At 40.3% G+C, this 7,573-nt stretch overlaps 1 protein-coding gene across 4 annotated transcripts in view; it reads right to left on the bottom strand.

The window, feature by feature from the left end:
- The window catches only part of AKAP11 (A-kinase anchoring protein 11), a 39,575-nt gene extending 39,410 nt beyond the window's left edge, over nucleotides 1–165 (bottom strand). For all 4 annotated transcript variants that reach the window (XM_035322196.1, XM_035322222.1, XM_035322230.1 and 1 more), the window contains exon 1: nucleotides 74–165. The gene's annotated coding sequence lies outside the window, so the exon portion shown is untranslated. The remainder of the gene's footprint in view (nucleotides 1–73) is intronic.
- Between the last annotated feature and the right edge of the window lie 7,408 nt (nucleotides 166–7,573).

Genomic DNA, 7,573 nt, shown 5'->3' with positions numbered 1-7,573 from the left:
GAGGAGGAGGAGGAGGAGGAGGAGGAGGAGGAGGAGGAGGAGGAGGAAGGGGGGGGGAGCAGCCGGCCCGTACCTGTCGGTCTCCCTCAGCGCCCGCCGCCATTTCGCCTCCGCCAGCGCCGGCCCCGCCGCCGCCGCCGCTCCCGTCACCGCCGCGCGGCCCCGCCCCCCGCGCGCGACGCTCTCGCGACGCTTCCCCCTCCTCCCCTCCTCCTCCCCTCCCCCCGCCGGGGTCACGTGGCGGCTCCCTCCGCCTTCCCCATTGGCTGGGGTCGGGCACCTCAGGGGGGAGGGAGGGGCTGTGAGGGGGCGCACGCCGCCGCTGGCCGTTGGGGCCGTTACACGCCCGTAGGGGGGAGGCTGTGCCCCGTGAGGGGCCGGCCGGGCGCTTAGCTGCTGCCGGGGGGGGCACTGATGGGGAAGTTCCTCAAGCAGGACACAATGGTTAATGTTCTTCGGACAATGCACAATCGTTAATCCGACACTAATGACGCTGCCCCTCTCCAAAAGACTCCCAGTGCCCAGCCGGGTTTAGCTGAGGCTTGGCGGACCAGGGCGCCACCGTGTCCACAGCGGCAAGCTGGCTGTGACAACTTCTGGAAGACGTGAAGGAAACGGGCCCCAAACCTGTTCTCAGACAGAGGCAGGAGGTAGAAAAGAAAATAGTAATTAGAAAAAAAAAAATGTAGCTTTTTTAGTATTGAGGATTTCAAAGTGTGACTTACAGACAGACAGACACTGCCTTGAGTTCTTATCATCTGCATTTCTTTCTTCTTCCCAGTACCATCTGAGTACCATCCCTATGGAAAAGCTGTGGGAATTTTTGCTAGTAGATCTCCATAGCTTTTCCACGTAATTCCTATTTATAGTTTTACGTAGGCTGTTACCTTTCCATTTAGTCCTTGATCACAGGCCATTTCTGGGTTGTATAATCGTTTTAGACGCTTCAGAAATCAGAGGATACATATTCAATTACTCGTTTTGCCAACAGACAGAGAAACTACATTTTAATTGACCCTAAAAACTAGTAAGCTATGGGGCAAAGCCTGCAAGCCATGCACAAACGAGGAGGATAAAAGAAACAAAGCACTACTGGTTCTAAAGCATGTCAGTGTTAGCTAAGTGGGACAAATAAAAGGTTTCTCATATTCCCAGCAACTGCACGTCCCTATGGGATGGGGAAAAAGTAAAGTAAATGAATAATTGAATTAAATTTAACCCAAGTTTATCATCATTTCAATGTCCATTGAGACCATCCTGGTTTGGAAATACATTATTTTGAGTAAAGAAATTGTAATAGTTCTGCAGATCTTTGGTTAACCAAAAAATAGCTCTTTTTGACCAACTCCTTCAATCCAAATACCCTTCAGTTTTCATGAAAACTAAACACTCTGTAAGAGGGGTTTGTTGTATTTCGTATATTGAGACTTACAGTTGGTAAACATTTACCAAAACAAAATAGATCTGGAAATAATGTAAACATGAGAAAGCAGGCTTTAAAAATAAATTCAAGCTGTTTATTCCCTTTGTTCTATAATTCCCCTTGGACTATACAGAATAATGAGTTCCTATGGCTTCCTGCCAAACCCTTAAATAATCAAGATTTACCCTCATCAGGAAACTATGAAACAAAACCCACAGCACGCCATTGTTTGTCAGAAAAAAAAAAAAAAAAAAAAAAAAAAGTTTTTTATACAATAATAAAAATTGAGATAGCTTTGAAATTATGATTTTTTTTCAACTGATTTAAGGTCTGCCTATGTAAATGCACAGGAAACTTGGCTGGTCAGCCAACATTTCTTAAATGTAGATTAATTATGAAGAAATAGAGTATTTCTGGGCTCCGATATTTTGTGTCCTGTACAGCACATTTTGTACAACGTAGTTGTATGTTTTTCAGAGCTGGGCCTCCCCAGCTGGGGCCTGTCCCATTGCCCCCAGCCAGGAGGAAAGGCAAGCTGGGAACAGCCCCAGCCAAGAGCATCAGGCTCTTCTGTGGGGACAGAAACGGGTTGAGGCCATGCAGGATATCAGTCCATATGTGGGGGACAGGATCAAGCCTGGGGAGGAGAATCGCATCCAGCCACAGCCCCAGGACATCAACCCACAGGTTAGGATCAGGCCCAGAGAGGAACCAGCATCAGGTGAAGCTGGCTGGAGAGAGCAATGCACCTGTAGTGTCTTCTGTCTGCTCTTCCTGCATCAAAAATGTGTATCTGTAGGATGTTTTTGTCAGAAATATTATGTCATTGGCACTATCCTAAGTCACCATTTAAACCGGTCTTTTAAGCTTGGTATTTTCAAGATCACTGGCTTCGAGTGACTTTTTGAAGGATCATCTCAGACTGACTTATATGTCATCTTGCAAAGGTATTCACGGTGAGTTTTGTAAAATGAGATGAAGGATTAGTTGGTGATTTTATGGTAGTTTTTCATCCATTTTCTTACTAGTCCCTTACTAAGATTTTTTTCCTTGGCACATGAAACCTACACAGCTGCATAATTGTATCAGTGGCTTGTTAGTTTTTGGTGGTGGTGGTTTTGGTTGGTTGGTTTTGGATGATACTACCTCTGAAAAATCTCCCTCTATAACTAAAGCTTTTTTAAGTCCAGGCACGACATCAAATTACATCCTATAAACTATGCTGATGTAATTAATAATAAGAAGAATTTCTTTCTCAAAGGCAGGGAGATAATTTATAGTCTTGCTATTCCTACTTTTAATTTGAGATAGACACACTTGTAGTCTGAAAACCTGGGTAAGCCTTTCCACTGATGCCCTTGCAGTAGGCTGGGAAGAATCTGCCATTCCTGATACTATTTTTTCTCAAAAAAATAATTAAAAAAAAAAAATCTAAGGTCTATTTAATGTGAACTAATGATATAATTTCAAGAATTATTTTGGGTGGCTTATCTGTTTATAACATAAGTTTCTGCTTCCCAGCCCAGCTACCTACCTGCTTTTACATCTGCACTTCTTCTGGACTGTGCCAGCATGAACATTTGTGAAATCAAGCAGTAAATAAGATTGAACTGAGAAGACTAAAAAACAACCTGCTTTCCTTCCTTTTTGCTGATCCAGTTCACCAGCATAATAAATGTGTCAGCGTCGCACTGGGGATAGCACAGAGACAACCGCGAACAGAAACAGCTTAAATTGGCTTGTTCTGCCACCAAGTGCATACCCATGTGATGACTTGCATTGCCCTTTAAACCCTGCTTGATGTCACCTTGAAAACACTCTTGACACACCTACCAACTCCAAAACCGGAACTCTTCATCTGAGTGCATTGTTTCATTACTCATCCTGTCAGGAATCTTTCACATGTGCTACGCCATGGCATTTGTCTCACACAAATGGTTCAGTTTTGGGCATTATGGCATAATGGTTTCTTTAGGCTGTCTCACTAATCTGTTGTTTCCAGTGACATCTTCCAGAAGTAATTTTCATTTGCACGTTTTTAGATTTTTTTGTCCTTTTTTTTTTTTTAACAGTGAAACTAATCTTTATATATAACTATCTTGCACAGTTATTATTATTTTCTTTCCCGGGAGTTTTATCTGTAACTTACATAAATCATCTCCCAAAACACAATATGCATGAAAGACATAACCCACAGACTATATTCAGAATTCATCACTCAGTTCACCAGTTATGTCCTGCTGACAAATGGCTTCTCAGAGCCAACCTATTAAGCCTTTTAATACAAGATGGGAAGCGTTGCAAAATAACTTTATAAAGAGATGCATTGTACTGCATAAAGACGGCTTCAGATGCTTTGAGGTTCTTATCCAAGAACACACCAGAGTAACATCCTTTCTGTGCACTGTGTTTACTTAAAGGATGCGATAACATCGTCACCACGTTACACAGGGGTGTACAATAATAATGAGAGCTGGCTGGAAAGTGAAATTTTTATTCTACAGGAAATTCCAGCTTGTCAATATTTTGTTTCATCGAGCACTGCAACAAAAAGCGTTGGCTCCGCAGCCTTTCTGGCAAAAATGGAACAATCTATTTCTTTGCCAGCTGACATGCCTGGGGAGCCAAGAAACCAACTGAGGAGTCGGCGTATTGCCAGGGAGAGAGAGGGCCAGTCAGCTGAGCTAAAGTAAACAGCCAGTTTGGGTGGACTTCTGTCCAGCTGCCACAGCCATGTCATGGCTTTAGCTTCTCTCAAAAGTTGTGATGGAACCAGTACTATCCAACATTTCCAGTGCCAATCTGTTCAATTAGAAAGTGCACAGACACCCTCCCAATAACTGCTGTCAGAAAGGAATGCAACTGTGCTTCACTTTGGATTCCTTATGGATTTCTTCGTCTTGTGATTATGAACCTGTTGTTTGGTTTTGTTTTGTTTTTTTTCCTCACTAGTGTGAGTTCATGACATCAACAAATCTTTCCTTAGAGATGACAGATGACACTCAAGCCCAGAAGGGAGTTTTTAGGGTGTCCTTCATTCCTAGTTTCATGACTATTGTTATCCAAATGCTGTTACGTGCCAGGAATACCTAATAATACCTGTTTGCGTATGCCCAATATCCAGAAGGTACTGTTATGGTAGACCATTAGATTGAAATCAACTCATGCCTGTTATCAAATATATGTCTCAATGTCTTCAGTCTGTATTTATGGATGAATCTAAGTTAAGGTGAACTTGTCAAAGTGCAGTCATGAGGCAAATACATCTGAACTACGTAAAGGATTGTGATCTTTACACCGTACTGTGTAATTGGTAATATTGAGGTCAACAGCAATACAGAGAGCACTCTCCATTTTCTGAACCAGCAGTGCATAAGTGCTAAGTTTGCTGAAGACAGACTCAGAAATTACTGCAGAATCCTGGAACTGTTGAAATTATCTTTCTGTTTCAATGTTTTTGGAAAAGGTATTGGAAAAGTTTGTTTAAAAGGACATCTTTGCCATCCTTTATAGAGTCCTCACCTGCTTTTTAAAATGTTTAGATCATCTCTGTTTTAGAATAAATCTCATCATGTTTAAAATCTGCAGATACTGTATACTCTTCAAGAAAGTTTCTACAAGAAATCTCTTGGGTATTGCCAACCATTTGCTGCGTATATTTACTCTTTAAAGCCAAGAGATGTCATATACATTGTTACTTCAGCTGTGGTAACTCCAGGAGATAATGAACTGCCTCGTAAAAGTTTGGGGATAATTAAATTTTCTGCAACTTCGTCTATTTAAGTAGTCTCTTGCACTCCTGCTGTGAAATCAGAGGAACAACAGATGCTTTGCTGAGCTACATTTCAAATCTTGTCGCTTCTACTTGTAAATAAACCTGGCTCTTATTTTTGTGTCCTCTCATTCAACTACAGTGGAGGTGCTACAGCATTCTTGGTGAATCCCATCCTGTTACCATCTGGTTTCCAAATTATTTTTATGGTGGTTGCTTTGCTTTTCATTGACCTTTGTCCTTTATCTTTCCTATGCATGTCCCACTTTATTGCTGTTTTTACAGAGTATATACTCAAACTGGAAATAATTTGTGTTGTGAGCCTTTTCCCACACTGAAAATAATCTAATGTGCAGTTCATGGTGTACTTTCTTCATTCCTAGTGGATTTGCTATGCAGTTTGCTCTGCACTGCTGCAACATATGTTAAAATGTGCTCTTTCTCTCAGATGGCACAATAACTTCAGCATAAGTTTAACGTTTAAGTCAGTCTCAGTCAATATGTCCATTTGGATTGCCCAAGTTTATATTCCACGCACAAATAACTGCTGCTGTGAATCATTTAAGTCTCTCTGATTCTTAATTTCCTCAAATGTACCACATACTCAGAAATTATTTCATTTCCTCCCTCATTCGATACATAAAAGAAGAAATGCTCTTTAAACATCAGTGCATTTAAATGCATTTTACTGTCTTCTCTGTCAAAATATTGAAAGGAAACTAACAAGTTCTCACGCTGCTTGGTGACACCTTTTCAGCAGTAATAGGAGTATCGGTAGCTTCTCAAAAAATCATTTTCACTTCTCTTAAAAAAAAAAAAAAAAAAAAAAACTAGGAGTGACAAGGAATAAATCAGACAGTCTAGGAGTATCATCACTAGGAGTGTCAGACTAAAACAGACCAGGAGTGTCATGCTCCTGCATGTATGTGGTTGTATAAAAGCTGCAAAGTATAAAAGATGCAAAGAATCCCTAAACCCTTATGCCACAGAAAGGCAATTATCCCAATGGCTGCCATTGTGAAAAATGGCCACTCTAAAGCTCTGTTCCAAGGACCAATTTGCAAATCATGGTTTGAAGACTGAAAATCTTGGCCAGAATGAGACAAAGAATAGAAATGCCTGAAATAAATACTGTTAGTTGTTCCCCACTGCAGTAAGATTCCTGAGTGGCTGTTTCTGAGCTATGTTTACTGAATGCTATGTCATTTTCCCAATGAAGATTTCCCAGGAAAATTTCTGAGCTCAGAAATGCGACATTTGCACAGCCTATTTAGAGCCAAATACATTTAATTTTTCAACTGTCACAGGAGCAGATCAGAGCAGAAATGTGGAATGTAAACAACTAAGGCTGAAACGTATTTCCAGAATAAATCTAGTTTACCTACAGAATTGGAGTGATGGTTACCGCATGTACTCCTGATATCTAAATATAGCTTCATCGTACACAGTAACTGTGGCCTAAAAATTGTATGGAAGACATGAAGTCTATTGTGCCAGTGATGCAATGGGCAGGGTAATGTTAAACTATGCCTGATTAAATAGGAATGACTTTAAAATTTTCTGCATCTAGAGACATAAGGATAATGACCACAGTAATGTCTATAATATTCAGGCACTGAGTCAAGGTGCAGCTTGAAAAAGAGCAAAGAAGCAGCTCCATGATTTCAGTTTGGCCAGGAAAACTGCAGGTGAACGGAACAAACTAGAATCTAAGAACAAGTCTCTGCATTTCTTTGTTGCTAAACTGTGATATGCAGAAAGCAGAGTATCAGCTGCAGAGCAGCAAAAATATTCAGAAGCATTTTCAGTAGTTTCTCTTATAGCTCAGTTGACTGTGACAGTAAATTGAGTTTTCTGCAATTCAGAAATAGTGTAAAATTATACATCCTGGTAAGGCCATTTGTTGTTATATTGGACAGTGTGCCAATGATGTATTAGGCATTCTTTTAATTTAAAAAATATTTTCTAAAAAATGTTTTTCATTGGTTGAAAGGGGAATAAGCACTTATCTCTTTGGTCATTTGCAAGAAACTGTGTTAGGAATATTTGGAAATGTAAACAATAATAATCATAAAAGTATATTAAAATCAAATTGTTTGAACTTTAACAGTGTATCATCATTTTCATCTGATAAGACACTGTTCTATCTATAAGTGAACAGAAAATGAGAAATGGTATTTGCTTTCAAATGATTGCCCAGACCACATGCTGCATAATAAAACAGATGTGCTATAGATAAGTCATACTTTGATCCTGAAAGCTGTGTTGTAAAAAGTATTGCATCTTTTTTTTTTTTTCTTATCTGCAGAAAAGTTTCCAGAATTACCAGCAGCTTTTCCTTTCATTGGCTTTGAAGATGTGGAAATATTGAGGCTTGT

This window comes from Oxyura jamaicensis, chromosome 1 (assembly GCF_011077185.1).
Source record: "Oxyura jamaicensis isolate SHBP4307 breed ruddy duck chromosome 1, BPBGC_Ojam_1.0, whole genome shotgun sequence".
NCBI lineage: Eukaryota > Metazoa > Chordata > Aves > Anseriformes > Anatidae > Oxyura > Oxyura jamaicensis.
The sequence above is the reverse complement of the archived record's forward strand: the minus strand, read 5'-3'. Positions and strand labels throughout refer to the sequence as shown.